This window comes from Pantherophis guttatus, chromosome 1 (assembly GCF_059756535.1).
Source record: "Pantherophis guttatus breed Tessera chromosome 1, ASM5975653v1, whole genome shotgun sequence".
Lineage (NCBI taxonomy): Eukaryota > Metazoa > Chordata > Lepidosauria > Squamata > Colubridae > Pantherophis > Pantherophis guttatus.
The window spans coordinates 198,169,972-198,195,000 of NC_142063.1; the positions used below are offsets into that span (position 1 = coordinate 198,169,972).

General features: G+C 39.0%; 1 protein-coding gene and 1 long non-coding RNA gene across 4 annotated transcripts in view; one reads left to right on the forward strand and one right to left on the reverse strand.

Moving 5' to 3' along the window:
• The window catches only part of BTBD3 (BTB domain containing 3), a 31,094-nt gene extending 19,303 nt beyond the window's left edge, over positions 1 to 11,791 (reverse strand). The window contains exons 1-2 of one of the 3 annotated variants that reach the window (XM_087882294.1): positions 11,638 to 11,791; positions 74 to 327 (exon numbers count right to left, since the gene is read on the reverse strand). The gene's annotated coding sequence lies outside the window, so the exon portion shown is untranslated. The remainder of the gene's footprint in view (positions 1 to 73; positions 328 to 11,637) is intronic. The other 2 variants (XM_087882296.1, XM_034432382.3) reach the window with 2 other exon arrangements.
• Positions 11,472 to 12,245, forward strand: LOC148116722 (uncharacterized). The gene is made up of 2 exons (XR_015731262.1): positions 11,472 to 11,578; positions 12,085 to 12,245. It is a non-coding gene; the product is annotated as an uncharacterized LOC148116722 (long non-coding RNA).
• The last annotated feature ends 12,784 nt before the right edge of the window (positions 12,246 to 25,029 follow it).

Sequence of the window (25,029 nt, forward strand, 5' to 3'; positions counted from 1 at the left end):
AGCCTTCATACTTTTGTATATTTATACAAAGTCATCTTATTGCCCCCACAAACTGGGTCCTCAATTTACCTACCTTAGAAAGGATGGAAGGCTGAGTCAACCTTGAGCCTGGTGAGATTCGAACTTACAGTAATTGCAGACAGCTGGTGTTAATCACAATGCTATCAGTCTGCTGAGCCACCATTAGTAATTGTCTGGGGTGCCTCCTTTAGAAATATCCATGTCACACTTGGAAAACTTGAGTGGCACAAATATGAAACTTTCAGAATTGAAACTGCTCATGGACTAATTAGCTTGCAATCATCCTGTTCCACAAGACAGCGCCAACTGGAATAGAATAATATTTTTAAGTCTCATTATTATGCTGCATGATTCTACCAGAATAAGAATGTACTTATCTTTCCATTGTGTATTTGACAAAATTGCCAGAAAACACTTATAGTGCTAGTTATGCATAATTTGTTTCCTGACAATACAATTAAGGGGAAAGACAAGTATTAATTTCAGAAACAAATACTGGAACAAAACAAATTTAGCACTATATAACTCAAGAATTATTTTCATTAAAGTCCATAGACATTTTAAAGCAGCCGCAGTCATCTCCCTCAATTCAGGTATGTTAAGATACAACAAATTCCATGGAATTAGCTTCTCAGTAGGTGTACATAGGATTGCACCATTAGATAAAAGAGTCATTTTTCAAGCCACAAACCATTACACTACATTACAATCAATTGAATTTATCATATTCAAAATATCCATGTATTGTTTTAGGAAAAGACTGTTCAGAAATGCTACTTTTACATCTTAACTGGTGCAAAATATCAATTAAATTTGAAAGTATCCTTATGACACTAAAGATACCTAAAATCCTTGATCTATGACCATTTATTTAGCAACTGTTCAAAATTATGATAGCCGTGAAAAAAGCGACTAACATCAGTTTTAAGTCCTGACTTAAGATGTGCCTTAAGCCCTTGCATTTATGACCGTTGCAACATCATATGACTGCAATCTGGGTACTTTTCAATTGGCTGACACTTATGAACAACTGCAGCATTCTGCAGCAATGTGATCACCATTTGCAACCTTTCCAGCCAATTTCCAACATGCAAAGCTGGCAAGTGGTCACAAGTTGCAGTCGCACGATGTTTCGTTTAACAATTAAGACTTAGAGCTAGAATAACTTTATTGTCACTTTGAATGTATACTAAACATCAAAATGAAATTTCATTGCATACAGCTCTCAATGGGTCTCCACCTCTAATATAAACATAAACATGACAAGATAAATAGATAAATAAATAAATACAAAATTATGCATGTATATATTCTATACATATATTCTATGACACAGACAAACAACACAGTCTAGTTCGGATGTATACATGTACATGGCAAGAAAAACAAATCTTGCAAGTTTACCAGATTGATGGCATAGGAAACAAAGCTGTTACAGAATCAGGTAGCCCTGCTAGAAATACTTCGAAACCTCCTCCCACAGGGGAGCAACAGAAACAGAAACAGACAGTAAAGTGTGTGTGTGGGTTCTCTAACAGTGCTTTGAGCTCTAAGCACATGTGGGTGATTCACTTAACGATGATGGCAAAAAGATTGTAAAATCTTTTTTTGCTTCACTTAATGACTGCTTAACAATGAATTTTTTGATCCCTATCAGAAGTTGAGGACCATTTGATTAAATGTAATACAATGCACAGTATTGAAATTAAGTGTGGGAGGTCTTATTCTGTTGTGAGCCTAAGTTCAGTGAGGGTAGTGGTAGTAAAGAACTGCATATAGCTCAAGCTAGTGAGAGCAATGAGTGGATAATCTTCCCAAAATCCTCAAAATATTATCCTTTTTGCCTTTATAGCTAGCTTTCATACATAGCCCCTGTCATTATTATTTTGATCAATAACATCAAAATGTTATGGTCATTTCCAACAGAATACTGCAATGTAACAGAATCCAGATCTGGATGAGAAAAAGGAATTGTATATTTATTAAGCCATAAATTTATACAGAAACGTTTAGAAATTAATCACAAAATTGCCAGTGCTAATTTTAAGTTTCAGACAATGCTTAGCTGGCATGCATAATACACAACTAACCAGATTACTAAAGGGATATTATCAGGTATTACCATGCTAAAATTAGGTGTACTATTTCAGAACTAAACATTGGCTGAAAGCTTCTAACTATGACTCTTATTGTGCCCTGTCGTATTTTTAACTCCTTTGGATAAGCAAATATACCAATACTTCTAATGAGAAATCCCTGTGATAAGATGGATGTAGTCCCCTTGTTAGAATTGTTTTCTATGTTTAATGCATTACCTATATGGATGTTTACTTTTTTGTATACATTATACTTTTTAAAATTGTGAACCACGCAGTCATTTTGGAGTCTGAATGAATGGCAACTGTTCTTCCTTCAGGCTCCAGCAGAGGGAGGAGAAATGCACTATTCTATTAGTTCTGCTGAAATACTAATCAATTCTGTCTGGTTTTTCTTTTTCTGAACTCAGTTCCCTCTGGGTTTGTATTTTTGATTATAAAGAAGAGAGAGTTGTTTTGGAAGCCATTTTGGGAGCTTTTCGGATGGAGAATGGGTTCACGATGCTATTGGCTTGTAACTGCACAAACATTAGGATTTCTTCTTTTGCATCACCCTAGCTGTTATCCCTAGCAAAATTAAGGTCGCACTAAAACTAAGATCACAGCACTAGATTCAGTTTACACTTTTATCTAAACTTTCAAATAATGATGGCATGTTAAAAAAAGGCTTATGAGAAAATATCAGTAGGGAAACAAAGTTCATCCTGAAATTCATGGGAAAAATGAAAGAGTCCAGAGTTAAGACACTTAGGTAAAAGTTTGCACCAAAAAACAGCAGGATAACATATATCCTCTGTGCTAGATATAAACTAGGCAACTACTATACACATAAGGCATTTCTATACAAATCTATATTTGTGTTTCTTTAGTTAAAGAAAATAGACAATCTGAGAAATTCTAAATGTCTTTTGTAGTCATAGAAAACTTTAGCCTGCCTGATCTTGAATTTTAATCATGAAAATTCTCACAAAACTAGCTTTAAAATGCCATACTGCAACATAAAGGAATCAATTTGCCATCTATGAAATGCACTTAAATTGTTTGTTTAATATTAATTTCCTAATTTCAGGAAATTATCAAGATTCCAATTTGCATAAATCTTCTCTATTCATACTTTGTTCTCACTGAATACTTCCAAGCAACACAGAATACTGTATCAAACAGAATTTTAACCTGAAATGGAAAAAATTAGCCTATTATTGTACATGTTAATGTTTTAGTCACAATCTTTTCTATTAATGCACTTATTATCCAACATTTTTATTACAATATCTCTTCGCATCATAGAACTGTTCACTCCTTATTCACAACTTACCAAAGATAAGTACAGTTTTCTTAACACAATGTTTCAAAGTATGTGAACATTGCTGTAGAAGTAATAAAGCCCTTATAAATACAGTCTTTACAGAAAATCAACACATGACAGTTTATAAAAAAAACAAATTTCAGAGATGGATGGGAAGATTATATTTTGCATAGTGACCAGGTTCCTATAGCTATCTAATGACCAACAAAAATAGGTTCACAAGATTCCTAAATGATACAACAGCTTTATCTTACTAACTGCCTTATTGATGTAGTAAATTGTAAATTTCCCAATACAGTACATAATATTTTAAAACTCTCTTTTTCATGGGAATTCTGAAAGCTGCACTCCAGGGTAATGGTTAATCACCAATTTGGGGAAGTTGTTTTAGGGGAAGCAGGACAATATTAAATGATCAAAGGTTCTCTTACATTCAATAAATCATTCCTTGACACAAAACCCACTTAAAGAACCTGCCATACACATGGGGACTCCACTCTTTCTCATTATGCAAGGAAATAATATCTCTGAGGAAGATAGAAACTCCACTTTTATTTAAGATTTCAGTCCTAGTATACATTTACTTCCAACCCACTGGACCTTATAGTATGTCCAGTACTGTAGATTTTAATTTACATAAATTAGAGGACTGTTCATTCCCTGCACTACTATTCTTATTAGCATTGCAATAGATGCAAAAAAAAATGCTAATATTTTTCAGGAGGCATTTAGAACACAGTAAAATATAGTGTATTTAGTATTTTCAACCAAATAAGGGTGTGTAGTCAAATTAACCGAGCCAGTTTGGTGTGGTACTTAAAGCTTCAGTCTAGAAAATGGGAGACTATGAACTTAATCTTGCCTGAGGCCCAAAGTTGAGTAATTTTGGGCAAATCACTCTTTCCCAGCATTAAGAAGAGAAGGACAAACCACTGTTGAAATCTATCATAAAAACTGCAGGCAGTCTTGGTAGTCACTAGGAGTCAACACTAACTCGAAGGCATAAACACAAAAGTGTTTTCAAACTATCCCAAGACTGTTGTGCTGCTATTTTAATTAAAGCTTTGTACAGTGGAATTCTTTTACTTTCTGATGCTGTAGATCTTTATGCAATCCTAAATCTAGGAGTAAATCATTGAGCTCGATGTAATTTCTTCTGATTAGACAAGCCTACAATGCATCATTATTAGAGAAATATTTGTTGTTTTTCTTGGTGTGTTTTGAAGGTGATACAGCAAATTTGTCTTCCCTGTATACTAATGTGACTGCCCCTTTATTCTCATAATTCTTAATATTTTGTTGAATATCATTATCTTGATATGTGTCTTGAGCTCTAATATGCACTAAAAATACAAAGACTGATAGCTTGGGCTGGTTTGTTGAATTCTACTGTATGCATATTGTTATATGCATGTATATGTTGTTGTGTCTTATTATTGTAATGTTAAAATTCAAGACTAAGTCATCCCCTCCCTTTTTGCAGCTCTGCACCTGTAGGTTAGAACTGCAAATAAATCCCAAAGGGAAATACACTTGTGTCTGTTTACAAGCTTAAAAAAAAGTATTGCTTGTTGTTGCTAGACAAGGTAGTGGCAATTCCTAGAGAAAAAATAAAGAAATTTGAACAACAAAGATAACCGCATAGAAATGGAAGATAGTACATCATGAACCCAATTGTTTTGTTTATCTTCAGGTTTGGGAGAGGTGTTAATTGAAAGGGATGTGAATGAGATTGCCACCTGCTCTGTTAATTTACTGGATCAACACCTCAAAAGTATTTTTTAAAAGCGCCGAAGATATGTTTCCAATGACACATTCTAATTTAAATTGACTAATTTTAGTAGGTGACAGCAGAGTTGGTTTCCCATTGTTTCTTATTATAATTTCTTTAATGTTTTAAAAATAAACATTGTTGCCCATTTTTATGCAAGTCAGTGTGTAGTTGTAGTAAATGTAGACTATCAATCTACACATTCTTATGATATTCAAGAAAAAACAAGGAAACAACGGGCACAGGGTATCTATGGGATTCTCTGCTTTCATCAGAACGCCAAAAAAGGCATTGCAATGCAAATTCCACCCCTTGTGTAACTTGCATGCAGTAATGTATGACAATGCACATACAAAACAGTAGAAACTATGGTACTGTGTAATACTGCTTTCATCATTTGTCCCCTTTTTTGGACCTCTCCGATATTTCCAGCAATGGGTTGCTTTCAAGATCTCTTTTTTTCTGCTTCAATCACATGTGTTGATGTTTTCTTCAATGCTTGAGTTATTTCAAGTTTGGTTGTTTTGGAATACTGCTAACTCAAAAGCTCTACAAAAAGTTGTTTTTCACTGTGTATCCACCCCAAGATTAAATATTACTTGTGTCTCTTCTGGTTAGTCACTTTATTAACTTCAAATTTTATGGGATATTTTTTTCTTAACTAGCATACAGAATCATAATTTCAGTATAAGCATTTGTATCTTTTCTATAATTTTAAAATCCTAAGTATATTTAATATAAAATTAATTTTATTTCTTTGATTCTGCCATTATTGTTTTTATAAATAATTCAAGGCAGCGAACATGCCTAATATTCTTTCCTCATAGACACAGAGAAGCCAACATTATGACTTAACGTATAGTGGAACCTGGAAAGAAAGTGAGCATGTAGTATAGAGGAATTAAGGACGACTAGAGGTGACATGACAGCAGTATTCCAGTATCTCAGGGGTTGCCACAAAGAAGAGAGAGTCAAGCTATTTTCTAAAGCATCTGAAGGCAGGACAAGAAGTAATGGATGGAAACTAATCAAGGAGAGAAGCAACCTAGAATTAAGGAGAAATTTCTTGACAGTTAGAATCAGTGGAACAACTTGCTTCCAGAAGTTGTGGGTGTTCCAACACTGGAAGTTTTTAAGAAGAGATTGGACAATAATTTGTCTGAAATGGTATAGGGCGGTGATGGCGAACATATGGTACATGTACCACAGATGGCACACAGAGCCCTCTCTGCAGGCACGCGAACCGTCACCCCAGCTCATTTCCACTGTGCATGCTGCACACTTCCTGCCGGCCAGCTGGTTTTCGGGTTTCTGCCGTGCATGCGCAGGGGGCAGGGGGCACACGGGGTCGCATGTGCATGTCAGGGGGCAGGGCAGGCGGGGGGGTGTCACACGCACATTGCATTATGGGTGGGTGGGTGGGTGCTTGCGATTTGGGCATTCAGTGCAAAAAAGGTTAGCCATCATTGGTATAGGGCAGTGATGGCTAACCTTTTTGCCATCATGTGCCAAAAGCGGGGGTCATGCATGCGTGACCCCCCTGCACAACCTCTGCTTTTGGCACGCAATGACCCGGTGGGCCTGTTTTTCGCCCTCCCCAGGCTCCAGAGGCTTCCTTAGAGCCTGGGGAGGATGAAAACTGCCTTCCCCACCCACCCAGACGCAACCCGGAGGCCAGAAACGGCTTGTTTCCCAACTCCCGGTGGGACTGGAAGGCCCGAAAATCAGCTGGCTGGCGCACACATGCGTGCTGGAGCTGAGCTAGGGCAATGCTCGCATGCCCACAGATATGGCTCTGCATGCCACTTGTGGCACATGTGCCATAGGTTCACCATCACGGGTATAGGGTTTCCTGCCTGAGCAGGGGGTTGGACTAGACAACCTTGAAGGTCCCTTCCAACTCTTCCTTATTCTGCAATCTTTTCTTTAAAAACCTCTAGTGATACAGCACCCACATCTTTGGTTATTTGTTCTCATTGTCAGGAAATTTCTCCTTAGTTCTGGGCTGCATCTCTCCTTGATAAGTTTCCATCCATTACTTCCTGTTCTGTCCTTAGGTATTTTGAAGATTAGGTTGACCCTCTCTTCTCTGGGACAGACCCTCAAATATTGGAAGACCTTCTCTCTCTCAGACTAAATATACCCAGTTGAAGTCCACAGCCCCTTAATAATCTTTTTTGCACTTTTCTTCATCCTTTCTAGAGCTCCAACATCTTTTTTGTAGTGTGGTAACCAAAACTAGATGCAGTATTCCAAGTGTGGTCTTACCAAAACAGTATAAAGAGGTATTAACACTTCACATGACCTTAATATTATCCCTCTGTTGATGCAGCTAGAGAAGCATTGGCTTTTTTTGGCAGTTACAGCACACTGCTGTATATTTCAGCATTCGCCATTAGGACTCCTAGATCCCTCTCACAGTTACTGCTGTTGAGCCATGTATCACCTATTCTACACCTCTGCATTTGGTTGTTGTTGTTTTTTTGTCTTTTTGAATTACCTTTTAATATGACAATTATTCAAGTTTGTTGTTTAGCCTCTAATGCAGAAGAAGAGAAAGTTGCTGAATCTTATGATACAGTTCAATTTGAAACCAACAAAACATGCAAATAAGATGTGCTTCTTGTGGCTGGAAATCAAAATACAAAGTTGGAAGTAATATGGAAGAAAAACTGTTAGATTGCATGGCTAGGAAATTGAAATGAAGTAGGAGAATGACTTCTCAATTTTTGACAGTCCAATGATGGATTTCAAAGTCTTTCAAAAACTAAATGATATCTAATATGCATGGACATCACCAGATACAGTACAAAGAAATCAAGGTGACTGTAATTATCTGTACAAAGAAATGGGAAAGCTCACTTATAACAATTGTAGACCAATCATGCCCTGGTCATAGGCAAGTTCCAATTCAAGCTAAAGCAGCAGAAGAAAGCCAGCCAATTTCCATGACATTCAACTATTTTCAGGGAAAACATCAGGAATCACATTGGAAGTACTGAACTTAATTGACAGGGAACCAGAGAAATTGTGAAATGAAATCAATGAAATAAAGATGAACGTGAAGAGAGACGGCCAAAGACCAAAAAACAAAAGAATGCAAACTGGATTTCAAAACTGCCAAGAAGAAAAGCCAAAGTCAAGAAATATAAAGATCTCTGGAACAAATATAACAAAGAGCTTCAAAAAGTTGTTAAAAAAAGACAAAAAAATGGTATTACAATATCTGAAGAGATACCAAAGATGCAAACAAGACATGAAAAAAAGGGGGAAAACAATCTTCAAACTGATATATTGAAAGATGCCAATGGACAGATAATAACTGATTGATTCTAAAAAGTTGTCAGTGGTATGTTGAGATTCTGTACGTAAGAGATGTCAGCGCCCGAGATATCTCAAAAGATATTCCTTGCTTACAATAAACTTTAGTATGGGAAGATACACCTCATTATCCTCATCTTAAATCTATACATAGGCCAGGAGGTCACAGTTCAGAGGAAACATTATAAAATGTAGGTTGGCAAAGGAGGGAGACAAGACTATATACTCTTTCTGGTGACATATAATCAATGTATGTATGTATGTATGTATGTATGTATGTATGTATGTATGTATATAAATATTACAGAAAGGAGAAAACATTGACCCTACAACAGTTGCTGAATTACAATGCCCAGTACATGTGACAATGCCAATATAATTCCATTCTGATTAGTGCTGCCAGATCTGGATTACCCAACGCTGGAAAAAATACCACATGCCAGAAAAGAGATTTAGAAAACTCATAACCCTTAGTGATCCACCTGGGTTTTTGCAGCCCAATGCTAGTAGAATTGACCTAGCTTTTCCCTAACATATTAATTTTCATGGCCTAGCCTTCACGAATATGTTCAACCTATACTGGAGCTGAAAATGATAAATCAATTACTACTGATCCTAATAATTATATCTACATACCAAATAACCAAATACCAATATGAGAAAAGGATTTTATGGTATCTTTTTCCTTAATATGCTGGCTTTTATGTGCAGGAAAGGTGAAAGTAAGTCACTACTGATACATAAATTTTCCTTGCTTCATGTGAAAAAACAGATCCTAGTATGACATTTGTGCTGTCATACTGCAGTTAATTTGCATCAAAGGTCTGGAAACATGCTAAGGTTTCTTCCATAAGTGTTTGAAAATTTTCTGGTCAACCTCCTTTATGCTCTCATAATTACTGTACAGTTTGTACAGTTATTCTAGTTGTGCATCCTACCTTCCACTTATTACTGTACTTGCAATAGCCATTACTCTTGGTCAAAGTTGTCATCAACTATTGCCCAGTCCCCTTACCCAAAATAAATAGGAATAAAGTTGGGCATATAAAACTGCACTAAAAGTGGTGAACAATCCTCATCCCTAGGGCAAGGTTTAAATTTGGGTGTATCTATTGTGGCCAATATCATAAAAATGCTAGTATATAAATGGTAGCCATTTCCTGGACTAGTCCCTGCAGGTTTTTTGGCAAGGTTTTGGAAGTGGTTTGCAATACACTCCTTCCTAGGGCTAAAAAAGAATGACAGGTCCAAGGTCACCAAAGGTAGGACAAGAACTCACAGTCTCCCAGTTTCTGGCTCAGTGCTTTAAGCACTATATCAAACAGGCTTTCATACTAGAAATACAACTGTGAAAAAGATTGAGAAACTGCTTTTAATGAAAACAGAAAACGAGGCGAAGAAAACATGTTTATCAGACTAGTGCTTAAAATAAGGCTCTAAAAATTTACGAACACATGTCAATGCACTTGAATAACAAATGACGCCACACCTTGTAACATCATTTTTTCCACTAGTTTTGTGTCTCGCTTTATGAAAAGTTATGGGAGAAATGTATATATACCTCGATGGTATTATTGGTTATACAGGTAGTCCTCATTGAACACACCATTCATTCAGCAACCATTCAGTTACGATAGAGCTAAACTGAGATGGTCTTATAACTGGTCATCATAACTGCAGCAGATGCAGCATCCCCACAGTTGCCAGCTTGTAACTGCAACAGTTGAGGCAACCCATGGTCACGTGATCACCATTTGCCATCTTCATTGCCAACTTCTGAAAAGCAAAATCAATGGGGAAGCCAGCGGGAGGTCGCAAATAGCGACAGTGTGACTGGGGGATGCTGGGCTGCGCAGGACTCACTTAATGATGGCCGCTGGAATGGCTGCAGCTGCCACTATACACTGGCAGGGTCACATGATGTTGTGCTTTACAATAGACTTACAATAGCCCCAATCACCACTGTTAATAGCAAAAGCATTTAGACTCATATACCGCTTCACAGTGTTTTACAGCCCTCTCTAAGCGGTTTTTGGGGACGCAATTAGTGGCTAAGATGCTGAGCTTGTCGATCGAAAGATCGACAGTTCAGCGGTTCAAATCCCTAGTGCCACATAACAGGGTGAGCTCCCGTTACTTGTCCCAGCTTCTGCCAACCTAGCAGTTCGAAAGCGTGTAAAAAATGCAAGTAGAAAAATAGGGACCACCTTTGGTGGAAAGATAACAGCGTTTCTTGCGCCTTTGGCATTTAGTCATGCCGGCCACATGACCACAGAGCCCTCTTCAGACAGTTCTGGCTCTTCAGCTTTGAAACGGAGATGAGCACCGCCACCTAGACTTGGGAACGACTAGCACATATGTGCGAGGGGAACCTTTACCTTTACTAAGCAGCTTTAGAGAGACAGCCTATTGCCCCCCCAACTATCTGGGTCGGAAGGACAGAAGGCTGAGTCAACTTTGAGCAGGTGAGGATCGAATTGCTGACAGTCGGGCGGAATTAGTCTGCAACACTGCATTCCAACCACTGTGCCACCAGAGCTCCAGGGTTAAGCCAGGGCTACCTGCAATGCCCAGAAAGCATAGCCAGGGGCAGTGCATACTGGGAGCTGCAGGTTATATCCATCAGTATTTCAGGCTACTTCCCACGCATTTATTTTTATTTTTATTTTTTTTTAAATCTGGTCTCATTCAGACTCCCACAACTGATGTGCACACACACAACCGCAGCAGCTTTTGCTTGCCCTCTTGTCCCTCTTGGGTAAGACCTGCAGCCTTGCAGACTTCCCACCTGCAGCCTCACCAAAGAGGAGTCTAGGCCCTTTGTGGGGGGGACAAAAAAAAAAAAATCCCCGAAGGGAAAGCAGCGAGGCCTCCTGCTCCACAGAGGAGCTGTCCTTCAAGCCTTCACTCCCCTTTACTCCGTCTTGTCCGGATCGATCTGCCTCCACTCCGCCGAGGCATCCCAGGACCCGCCATTTTCCGGCCGAGCCAAGGCCTCGCCTCCTCGCTCTTCTCCACACGCTACTGCAGCCGCCGCCGCCCGACACTTCCCCGAAGCCAACGGTGAGCAAGGGGGGGGGGAGAGAAACCGCGGCGCACGCCTGCCCGCCTCCGCAACCTACCATCTCGCTGCCCCGCCGTCCTCCTCCTCCTCCTCCTCCTCCTCTTTTCCCGCAGACGGCGGCGGGTCCCTTCCCCGGGAGGGGGTGGGGGTGGGGAAGGGCTGGCTGGCTTCGGCCGCGGGAGCGCGCCCGCCATCTGCACGTGCCCGCTCCCGTTGCTGGAAGTGTGTGGGGAAGGAAAGCGGGACGGAGCGAGGGAGAGTTTTTTACGAGGCGATTTAGGACGAGGAGAACCTTGCGAAGCCAGGGCGGGTTTGGGATTTTTTTTTGCCGTGGCCGCTGACCTAATCTGAGGGTTGGTGGTGGTGGGGGAAACACTAATGCACATGCCATCCCCGCCTTTCCTTTGCTCTCCAGCGGCAGAGCAAACGCTCTCGGTCCTTCAAGGTGCCTGCGGGTGTCTTGTCCCGCAGACGCGATTTCGCTTCATTTTTATTTTTTTTTTAGGTTAATGTTTCGCGCTGCCGCTTCTTTTCGAGCACGTTCCGGTTCTTATCAGCCCTAGGCGATTCCCTTTGGCAAAGAGGCCCGCTGACTGTATGGACGCGCCGCCTGCGGTTCTGTAACGTTGTTCCCTGAATAAAGGTGGCCCTTGGCTTACAACAGTTCATTTAATGACCGCTCAAAGTTACAACGACACTGGGGGGGAAAAAAGGACACTCATGGCCGTTTTTCACTCTTAACGGCCGTTGAGTCATTTTTCCCCCCTGGTCACATGATCCAAACTTGGGCAACTGGATCGTATTTAGGATGGTTACAGTCTCCTGGGATCAGGTGATCGCCTTTGACAAGCAAAATCAATGGGGAAGTCAGATTCCCTTTACAACATTTAAGGAATGCAGTGATTCACTTAACAATGGTGTCAGAGTGTTACAGTGTGGCTACTATTTTGAGACCATCAGGAGCACTCTGACAAATGGTGACAAGAAAGGTCGTAAAATGGGGCAAAATCCTTAACAAATGTCTCATTGATCAGCAGAAATGTTGGGCTCAGTTATGGCCGTAAATCAAGGACTACCTGCATGCCAGTGTGGTTTATAAGGCAACTAAACTCGTAGATGAAACCATCATAATTAGGTATGAAAGATGTTTTAAAGGAAAAAGTGCAAAATGCATGTTCATAAATCAGGCTGTCTAAAAATCAGCCCGAGTTTGACGTTAATCCTACACAATTTCTAGAACAAAAAAAACGCTACCTAAGAAATGGTGGTGAAATCATCAGTGGAAATTTAATAAAGTAAATCTTTAAAGTGTAATACAAAAAGAGGCATGTGCAATAGGAATAGAAAATGTGCATCAACAAGAAAATGTTGCAGGTAACGCTCCTCACAGTTCCAGTCAACAATCCTCTTTCTTCTTCAACTTGAGCTCCTGGCTTCCCACAATCACTTTTCTGAGTTCAGGATGAAATATACTTGTTGCTTCCAAAGATTTAGCCTCTGGCACATTATAGGACTCTCTGTGCTTGCTGGCACTTGTATACATGCACCTGAGTCTCCGGAGAGGGGCGGCATATACATTTAATAAATAATAATAATAATGGTATTAGTTGGGATACAAAAGCATCAGCACTCATGTCTAAGCAATAAGAGTTATTATTAATGTGTGAAGTTTGCAAAGCTTTCAAATTGCCATAATGATTATTTCAACCTAAGTTTTGACAGTTACTGTTACAGTGTAATAGAAGTAGGATTGGGGAGACCCAGGATCATATCCCCACAGTTATGCACTGGAGGATTTGCGATCTCTCAGTACATCATAACCTATTTATTTCACCTGTTTATAGTGGAGGTAATACAGAACAGGTCAGATAGGAAAAAGAGAACCTTGTGAATTATGAACTCAAAAGTAAGAGTTGCTGAGATTGATCTGGAAATTGTACATCCACATGATTAAACCACTCCAGATGTTCCAGCTGTAGTAGTAAAGACAAATCTTCATTAGCAATCTCTCAGTGGAGAGTGTGATATAGATTAGATCCATTTATCCACTGATGGATTAGCATCTGGTAGTACTGTAATATGGTTTCTCTTTACCCCTCTTTACTTGCAACTCCCCCAAAAGCTGTGGTATTTCCAGAAAGACTCAATTTGGGGCATACGTAGGGAAGAGCTGAAAAACACAGAAGAGAATAAGAAAAAAATCCCATCGTAAGTGAAGGCTTGCTTACATAATGGTGAATGCAACTGTGTATTAAAAATACCATACAGGTAGTCAGGTTTGGAAATAGGCATTTTTAAAGAATGAAATATCCATTATTTACCCAAAGGTGCTGTTCAAAAGACAACTGGACTTTCTTGGGTTTTTTTTCCCTTGAAAATGTTTCATTTGTCATCCAAGAAACTTCTTCAGTTGTACCTGAAGAAGCTTCTTGGATGACAAGCTAAAAATTTTCAAGGGAAAAAAAAATCAGTTGCCTTTTGAATGCACTTTTGCGACAACCATGACCTGGATGACTGGGAATATCCGTAGGCATCCATTATTTACAGACCACAGTTAAGATTACAATTGAAATCAAAGCAACATCAATTCCTATGCTGTATGCGTATGATATAAACACTAGAATAATATAAGTTTCCCCTTTGCACCAGAATGTCAGGGACTTTTTAAAAATAAAGCACTATTTTTTTCTTGAAAATATGTTGTCTTCAATTTCAGTATATATGCTGTTACCAAACAAAACTATTTATTTATTTATTTATTTTATTTCGGGAAATTAGATATAGTAAAAAAAAAAAAAATCAAGAGTAGCTTTTCACCTACTGAAATATCAAAACCCATTTTCAGCCTACTAAAATATCAAGACCCATTTTTCAATAACCAGGATTCAGTTCCTGGTTTATTCACTTTTTTAAAAAAAACTCCAATTTTTAAAATTGCTGATGCTGTCTAAACACAAGGGAAATTAAAACATTCTGTTGGCAACTTATGTTGAAACACATGGCAAAATGATTGGCTTGTGGATTCATTTTGGAGAAGCATTTATTTCTACAATGAATAGCCCTCTTAATTTAAATTACAATTGGCAGTCATTCACCCATATTACACATAAAATATTAGTGGATAGTTTTACTATTGTAGAATCATACCGTACTGTGTTGAATTAATAGGTTGGGGTTTTTTTGTTTTATCTTGTCAGTTTTATTTAGAATCAAGTTACGTTAAACAGAAACCATCAAAACTATACCACCACACACTCAAATTTTATAGCTAACCTGTTTCCCCCAAAATAAGACATCCCCTGATAATAAGCCCAATCGAGCTTTTGAGTGCATGGCAATAAGGCCAAGTGCTTATTTCAGGGTTCAAAAAAATATAAGACATGGTCTTATTTTTGGGGAAACACGGTATTAAGCCTCCTTACAAGACAAGTACATGTTTTGAATTGCAGAGTGAAAATGATAGTTTAATTGAAGGCTAGCTAGCCAACAAAATATTCATTGAAGTGAATTTAAACTGCTTGTTTAAGATAACTACTGCAATTTTGTCTTATTTTCTTATTGAAATTTAAAGCATTATTTTAAAAGCTGAAATCACAGCAGGAGTGTCTTGTTAATAGTAGATGCCAGATGAATTTCTTATTAAATCATAGGATATACATCCATCTGAAATATTAAATGCTTACTTTTTTATTAGGCTATATCATGGACATAATTTTAACAGGATTGCTTCTTGAGCCTTTAATTGCTTCTCTCAGCTATCCCACAGCCATATGCACAGAATATGTTCCAGGTGGGTCTCCAGATTTTGGGGAAGTGGGGAGGCACTGGAGAGGAGAGGGAAACCACATATATGCCGTTTTGTCAACAGCTGAACAAATTGATTTTCAAGCCTATGAACTACAGGATACCTACACATGAGGTACTGTATGTTTAGCTGTATTCTAAGCATTTGTAATCATCTTATTCTTACTTATCTTCCTGCAGCATTAACTCTGCACTGCTGATTTGTATTCCAGTGAAGATCTGATGATTGTGTGGGAGGAATCGGAGAATGTAGAATAGCAAGTGAAATAGCTTAGTATTTCTTCTGCCATTTCAATATAAGTGTAAAAGTCCAAGTTGGGTAATATCATTATAGGTGTTTGGATTGCCTTTGTCAAGGCCTGTAGGAACCCAGCCAGGTGGGAAATACACTCAAGGAACCCAGTGGGGTGGAATGGTGAGGAAAGATGGCTGGGGAGAGTTGCAATATCCCTACAGTCAATCATAAGGGTGGGCAGTTGTGATCACCTGACCATGGAGGTGATACAGGGCACAGAACATAGGTTCCTTGCGGAACAAATGGTCATAAGTCAAGGACTACCTATAGCAATAGCACTTAGACTTGTATACTGCTTCACAATGCTTTACAGCCCTCTCTAAGCAGTTTACAGAATCAGTATATTGCCCCCAACAATCTGGGTCCTCATTTTACTGACCTCGAAAGGATGGAAGCAGTGGTGGGATTCAAATAATTTAACAATCGGTTCTCTGGCTGTATAGGCATGGCCAGGTGGTCATGTGACTGGGTGGTCATGGCCAAATTGACGTCACACCCAGCCCTGCCTCCCAGCCAGAGGTGAGATTCAGCTGGTTCAAACCCCTTCAGGCTAATCCCACCACTGGCTGGCTCCACCCCCATCCATTTTTTGGCCCATTTTAAAGTCCATAAGTCTTAAAGTTGCCAGGGTTGGATACCCCTGAGCAAGAGCCAAGGTGGCGCAGTGGTTAGAGTGCAGTACTGCAGCTACTTCAGCTGACTGCTAGTTCAGCAGATCAGCGGATCAAATCTCAGCAGCTCAAGGTTGACTCAGCCTTCCATCCTTCCGAGGTGGGTAAAAGGAGGACCCAGATTGTTAGGGGGCAATATGCTATTTAGTATACTGTCTTTGGTGTAAGCCGCCCAGAGTCCTCGGAGAGTGGGCGGCATAGAAATATGACTAATAAATAAATAAATAGTTGTTCTGATAGATCAGTGTTTTTCAAATTTGGCAACTTGTAAGATTTGTAGATTTCAACTTCCAGAATGCTGTCTGGGCAATTCTGGAACTCCACTCATTTTAGGATTGCAAGTTTGAAAAACCCTGTCAAAAATGTGCAAATTAAGATCCTTTTTAGGGATCTGTGCTTTGGTCTCCTTTAAAAAAAAAAACATATTACAGATTATCCTGAGCAGCATATCTATGAAGTAAGGCTCTAATAGAAACATGCTTTATGCATAAAAATATAGAACGACATCTAAGGATCACTAATCTCCCCACCTTCATGGACCATAATTTATGAAAAGAAGTTCACAATGATCTCAACAGAAGTTTTCCTCAGCTCTGCTTTGCCTGAATATGCAATATCTATGCTCTGTCATTGAGCATTGATTCTTGATGAACCTATCTTTTATTTTATGTACATTGAGACCATATGCACCAAAGACAAATTCCTTATGTGTCCAATCACACTTGGCCAATAAAAATTCTATTTTGTTCTGTTCCGTTCCATTCCATTCCATTCCATTCCATCCCATCCCATCCCATCCCATCCCATCCCATCCCATCCCATCCCATCCCATCCCATCCCATCCCATCCCATCCCATTCCATTCTATTCTATTCTATTCTATTCTATTCTATTCTATTCTATTCTATTCTATTCAACAATCACAATACTCCCTTTTAGGAAAGTGAATGCCAGCATTTTAGAATCCCCTGGGCTTTGTATTTTTTTCTGTGTGAAAGAAGCTGTGTGTCTGATTTATTCCTGCAACATAAAGACACATCCTCATTAGTATTTCAAAGCCTACAAATGAGAGTTGCGGATAACCTGCACAGATCAATTCAGGATTGCCTTGTCTCTGTCAGGCTGTAATCCTAAACTACTTATTAGGCAGAGGCTGCAAGCGTAACTGAACTAATTAGGATACATTTCCCAATAAACATGTTTAAAACTGAGCTGTAACGTCTGAAGATAACCATAGAATGTGAATGCTCAATGGTTTCTCTGACACTCCATCCATTTATGTTCAACAGCCTGAAGATCATTCTTATTGTAGTGCCTACCAGAGCTTAATTTCTTAAGATATAGAATAGAGTGATATACCTCCAGCTTTCTCTTGGTTTTCTTATACTTCTAGTCCTTTTCCAAACTCAGTGCCAATCAAGACTGTTGTCCTTCAAAGTGGTACAACAGCATCCATAGCAGTGGTGGGATTCAAATTTTTTTACTACCGGTTCTGTGGGCGTGGCTTGGTGGACATGGCTTGGCTTAGTGGGCAGGGCTTGGTGGGCGTGGCAGGGGAAGGATATTGTAAAATCTCCATTCCCACCCCAATCCAAGGGAAGGATACTGTAAAATCCCCATTTCCTCCCGATTAGCTGGGATTCGGGAGTCAGAGAATAGATGGGGGCGGGGCCAGTCAGAGGTGATATTTACCGGTTCTCTGAACTACTCAAAATTTCCTTTACCGGTTCTCCAGAACTGATCAGAATCTGCTGAATACCACCTCTGATCCATAGAGCCTTGCAGTGTGATACAGCAAGCCACCTTTTTGAGTATGCAGGTGATGACACAATTTCCATAGAAAAAGGGTGCGGGATTGTATTGTGACACTGCAATATTATTTACATCTTTTGGGTAGCCCCTTAACACCGCCATCACCCACAGAAAATGCGAATAGGTTGCCACCATCAGGGAAATATTCTCTAAATAAAAGTTCTTCCAGGAATGACCTGAGCTATAGTAATCGATAGAGGAAGGAAGTAGAGACAAAATGCTGGAGATTATGCTTACTAGAACAGAGGGTCTTCTTGCTTAAATGAGGTCAGGTCTAAGGATCAAAGGATAAAGTTTAAGAGTTGTGTCATCAGTGGCTTTATTCTTAAACAACAGAGAGCATTGGAAATTGAAAACATTTTTGTAAGATTTCACTTAACTATAAAGGCTTTACATTCAGAGATATATCTCTAGACATTAACGCTCAGCAAGGACTGTATTTCATAATCATAATCATAAGTTTATTTGTCAAGCATATATAAGATAACAGGTAACAGTATAAACATAATTTGAATACATGAAAAGAGTAAGTAAAAAGGAATATTAGGACAGGGACGGTAGGCACGCTGGTGCACTTATGCACGCCCCTTACAGACCTCTTAGGAATGGGGTGAGGTCAATAGTAGACAGTTTAAGGTTAAAGTTTTGGGGGTTTGGGGAAGAAACTACAGAGTCAGGTAGTACATTCTAGGCACTGACCACTCTGTTACAGAAGTCATCTTTTCTGCAATCGAGTTTGGAATGGTTTACCTTGCGTTTGTATCTATTATTTGCTTGTGTATTGTTGTGGTTGAAGCTGAAGTAGTCATTGACAGGAAGGACATTGTGGCAGATAATTTTATGTACTATGCTTAGGTCAGACTGAAGTCGGTGTACTTCTAAGTTGTCTAAGCCTAAAATTTGGAGTCTGGTGGCATAAGGTATTTTATTGCGGTTAGAGGAATGGAGTACTCTTCTCGTAAAATATCTCTGGACTCTCTCGATTGTATTTATGTCCGATACACAGTGCGGCAGGGGTGGGTTCTAACCAGCTTTACTACCGGTTCTCTTTGTCGCGCGCTTTGCACGCGATTGCCTCTTCGGTCATGCGCTTTGCACGTGATCACCGTGCGCATGCTCGGTTTGCTTGCCTGCATGCCAAATGTGCACTTTGCGCAAGCGCATTGCAAATCTGCCCAGCTGAGATGCGGCAATCCGCTCTGCCGCACCTCTCAGCTGGGCGAAAAAAGAAGAAATATAAGGTCGGCATAACGCTGGGGCGGGCGGGAGGGCCCAGCTCCCGAAGACAGAGAACCGGTTCGGTGACATCATATTGTCACCACTACCGGCTCTCGCGAACCGGGAGGAACCCACCACTGCAGTGCGGGTTCCAGACAGATGAGCTGTATTCAAGAATTGGCAAATGTTTTGTATGCTCTAGTTAGTAGTACATTACCAGAGAAGAAGTTACGCAAGATTAGGTTAACAACTCTTAATGCCTTTTTGGCAATGTTGTTACAGTGGGCTCTGGCACTTAGATCTTTAGAAATGAGTACTCCAAGGTCCTTGACCTTTATTTACCCCCAATTTACCCCCAATTGCAGTTGACCTTTCCCCTCAAAAAGATTAAGACAGATTTGTCTAAGCTGAGAGAGTCTTTCTTAGCTGGACTTTTCCCTCAAGCACCCCGGGCGTTTATGATCATACTATAATAATTAATAAATACTGTAATAGTAATGCTCTGTGAAAAGAATCCTAGAATATTGTTTAAAAATAACATTGTGAACATTAAATCATTACTTGTACAGGTACTCCTTGACTTGTGATAGTTCATTTAAGTGACTGTTCAAAGTTATAACGGCACCGAAAAAAATGACTTATGACCATTTTTCAACTTATGACCATTGAAGCATCCCTATGATCACATGATCAAAATTCAGCAGCTTGGCAACTGGCTCGTGTTTATGATGGTTACAGTGTTCCGGCGTCATGTGATCTCCTTTTGCAACCTTCATGTTGTGACCTAGGCAAGTAAGTAGTAGGAAAATCAGTCAGTGAAAAAACAAACAAACTTTATTCAAACAGCTGAGAATTACTTAATTCCCAGCGTTGTTCAAATAAATTAAAGCAAATTCCTCCCAACACAAATTCCTCAGTCTTATCGCAAACCTTGGTCCAATTAGACAAACTGCCAAAGGCCTTTCTTGGCAAACGTTCAGAAGTCGCAGATACAAAAATAAATACAAGATGTAGACAAAGAAGAAGATGAAGTTACCAACATTGTTTTCCTGCAAAGCCCAAACACCATTGCTGGTCTGTTTTAAGCCTTATGGGAGGGGTCAATCATCACTTGGCTCTACTCCCGAGTTGTCATCTTTGCTTGAGCTGCTCTTGCCTTCTGGCAACTCTTCTCATGGGTGCATTAAGAACAGGCTCCTCCTGTTCCTCTGCCTCACTCCTATCAGGCTCTGGAGGCTCTGGAGTCTATACCTCACTCCCCAATGGCCCTGGCTCCCATCTCTGCCTTTGACGCAGAGCCCTCATCCGGGCCTTCCCCAGCCTCCAGGACTGGCCCATGTTCTTCCTCAGCCTCATCGCTGTGCGACTCCGCTGCCAGCTCCTCAGGCTGCTGGCGGACCACAACACTTCAGGCATGCAAAGTTTTTTTTTAAAAAAGAAGTTTTTTATTTTTAAACAAAAACAACATAAAAAACATCATATTTCCATATACTTACAGACAGTGATTCGATCGGTTAAAATCATTTCGTGCTCTCAACATTTTCAAAATTTCAGTTGTGACAAATGTTCTTTCATCTAACTAAAAACAAATGTTTACACATTTTATCCAAATTTCATATCATATGTAATATTTCATCTCTATTCTTTATTATCTACCCATTGATAAAATAGCTCCCATATCAAATAATATTGTTTATCTTCCTGTTCTCTTATTTCAAATGTCAATCTACTCATTTCAGCACAGTCCAATATTTTTTTAATAATTTCTTCATCAATTGTCTTCTCTCCTTTCCAGTTTTTTGCAAATATAATTCTAGCCGCTGTTAAAATATTCACAATTAAATATTGCAGTTCTTTATTAAATGTCTCTGGTAAGATCCCTAATAAAAATATCTCTGGTTTAAAGTCAATATGTCTCTTTGTCATTTTTTCCAACCACGTGTGTATCTTAGTCCAAAATCTCCTTGCTTCTATGCATGTCCACCACATATGGTAATAGGATAGACATGCAAAGTTGATGGGAGAGATTCACTTAAAAACCCCATTACTATTCACTTAAAAACCCCATTACTAACTTAATAATTGCAATGATTCACTTAACAACCATGGCAAGAAAGGTTGTAAAATGGAGCAAACTTCACTTAGCAAATCTCACACTTAGCAACAGGAATTTGGGGATTGATTGTGATCATACATTAAGGACTACCTGTGCTGTTTTTTGAAAGGTGAGGTATAAATATACATATAGTGGTGGCCAACATGCCACAATGAGAAAAGGGGACATGGCTTGTTCAATTTTTTTTTAATTTTTTATTCTGAATATTACACACAACTGATCCGTTCAGTCTCTCACGCTCATATATATTTCTGGTAGATAAAATAAAACAGCATGCATCCTAATTTTTGCCAATATTTTCTTCTGTTTGCTAACCATTATTGAGGCATTGTCTGAGGCAAAACATACAATTATTTAAGATGAGTCCTGAAGCTGACAGACGTTTCTAAATGCATTTGCAATATTATCATCATCTGCGTAGTTTTCTGTGGAATACAATAGGAGTTTCTATGACATTGCCCTGGAAATCAAAGGTTTTCTTTCTTTATTTTTAAATAATCACTTTGGATATAGCCTGCCTGGCAAACCAAAGTAGCATGCTCTGATAATCATACGTATCCCCACAATTTTCTGTTTTTTTTGTCACATACACAGTCAGATTACTGCAGCCCATATGGGGGAAAAAATAAAGGGCCACATTAAAGCGAAATACAGAAATTCATAGACAAAAGCTGAGTGTGATTTATTATCTCCCCAGCAGCCTTTAATTAAAGTGGAATCTTCCTCCCTAGCTGGCAGAAGCCCAGATATATGAAGCACACACAAAACAACTGTTTCAGAAGGTTTTGTATTTCTGTAGACAAAAGCCAAATGTTCAGCCAGGTATTTCCACCAGTCTCATTTTCTGTATCTCTCTGTAAATGTTAAAGAAACGGGTGTTTAATATTCAACTTTCATCCATCCTCTGGGCTATTTCATTAAATTATTATTTCTGTATTATCTTCCAAAATCTGAAATATCAATTTGAAACTTATCCAGTATCTTTTCACAGATTCCATCAGATAAATCTTCATTTGCATCAGACCACTGCCGTCTTGTACTGTAGTCTATCCGAGGCTTTATGTTTTCTTTTGGTTTCATTTAACTAATTTGCAACTTCTGTATGCTATGATTTGAGCAGCTCTGTAATTCATCTCCCTCAAGATTAAATTTTCGCTTTTTAATAATTAAAATATAATTTGCATTTCCTTTTCTAACATTAATTATTTATTTTGTTTCTTTCTTGTAAGATTGGTCTATCTCTTAAGAAGAAGAAGGTCTGAATCATCTAGAGGGCCTTGCTTCAATGTTTACCATTACAGTATTTCACTGTTTGATATTTAATCAGCAGAAAGACAGCACATGGTACAAGAGTCTCATCTCTCTCACACAGCGGAGTTAGGATGTAGAATAGATGCAGAGTTGGAAGGGACCTTGGAGGTCTTCTAGTCCAACCCCCAGCTCAGGCAGAAAACCTATACCCTTTCAGAAAATAGTTGTCCAATTTCTTTTTAAAGACTTCCAATGTTGGAGCACCCACAACTTCTGGAGGCAAGTCGTTCCACTGATTAATTGTTCTAACTCTCAGGAAATTTCTCCTTAGTTCTAGGTTGCTTCTCTCCTTGATTAGTTTCTATACATTGTTTCTTGTCTTGTCTTCAGGTGCTTTGGAGAATAGCTTGACTCCCTCTTCTTTATGACAATCCCTTAGATATTGGAACACTGCTATTATGTTACCCCTAGTCCTTCTTGTTATTAAATTAGACATACTCAATTCCAGCAACTGCTCTTCATAAGTTTTAGCCTACAGTCCCCTAACCATCTTTGTTGCTCTTCTCTGTGCTCTTTCTAGAGTCTCAACATCTTTTTTACATTGTGGCAACCAAAACTGGATGCAGTATTCCAAGTGTGGCCTTACCAAAGCATTATAAAGTGGTATTAACACTTCACATGATCCAGGGGTGGGTTCTATTTTACTACTGGTTTGCAACGGGGCTGTGTGCACACACGCTCTTCTGCGCATGCGCAGAAGCATTTTGATGACGTCAGGGTCAGTGGGCGGAGCCTCCCGCTGGTTTTACTACCAGTTCTATAGAACCAGTGTGAACCGGGGGCAACCCACCACTGACATGATCCTGATTCTATCCCTCTGTTAATGCAGCCTAGAATTGTGTCGGCTTTTTTGGCGGCTGCAGCACACTGCTAGTTAATAATTGGTTACCAAGCCCCAAGCTCAGGAAAAAAAAAAAAAAACAGGTCAGGGAATGAAGACCCAGGGGGTTTCCAAGAGAAGAAATTATATTCCTCCATCTTTCTACCTATAGGCTCAGATATCCTATATATCTGTATACCTGCATAACTACTAACTAAATTTATTACATAATTTTAAAGATGGTAAGAGAATATAGTTAAGATAAGACTGAATCTTTTTTGTGGATTTCCTTTGAGATCTTCAATGAAAGTTGATGTGGAAGGCTTTTCAACTGCCAAAAGGCCTTGACTTTTTAAGTATATGAAAAAACAAAGCACACAGAAGACCAACTGATAACCAGTTTCTAGTATCAAGGTATGTCTTAGCTCTTCCAGGTAAGCCAGACAGGAAACAGACTAAATGAGTTAATTCTACTTTATTGTTAGACTATAAGCCTCAAGATACAAACTTCCTACCGTCACTTTTAACCATTGGAAAAATTAGGACATGTTCTGCCTACACTTCTTGCTCTGGCTATTAATCCATTGGGGGCTCCTGCCTCACTTGTCTGATAGTTCCTAATCAACATTTTCTCCCCTCTTCCACCCAAGATTACCCACTCATTTCATTACAGTATGAAACCAATGATAGAAGGAACATATAAAAGAATAGCACTGTACTTTTTGTGATGTTGGACCTGTGTACTGAGATAATATGAATGTAAATTAATCAAAACAAACCTTAAATTTAAAAATAGAAGATACCTTTTTCACCTCATTTTTACAAACCAGCAGATACAGTCTTTGATTTCACGAGGATTAAAAATGGAAAACAGCCCCAGTGTAGTTGGTGATTTCAAAAGCAGTAGTCATAAACAGAATTACGATTTCCCAAATATGGATGGTGACTTGGAATATAACTTCCCAAATGTAAATGGTGACAACTTGGGACAAAAATGAACTAGCAGAATTTGATCCATGGCCATAAATTTCTTTAATTAAGGGCAATAAAAAAAACGTGTCATGATTTTGTCAGCAATAGTATATCATCAAACAGTAAAGCGGTTTTAGCACAATGCCATTCTCCTTGCATCACCTTTTGCATTTCAAATTTATTCAGTGATTATACCTTTGTGATGTTTGTTCATTTTAAGCCAGCTAGCAAAATTTCATGGCTTATCTCAATGCAGAGGGAATGGATGTGAAAGTAAGCCATACAACTATGAAAATATTTTCTTTTTTTTTTTTTAATAAAAAAGTTTTTATTTTCTAATCAGACAAGTATACAATATAAACAGTCATTCAAACTATTATCAAGAAAAAGAAAAAAAAATCAATCCTTGGTAATCTCAATCTTCAACCCCTC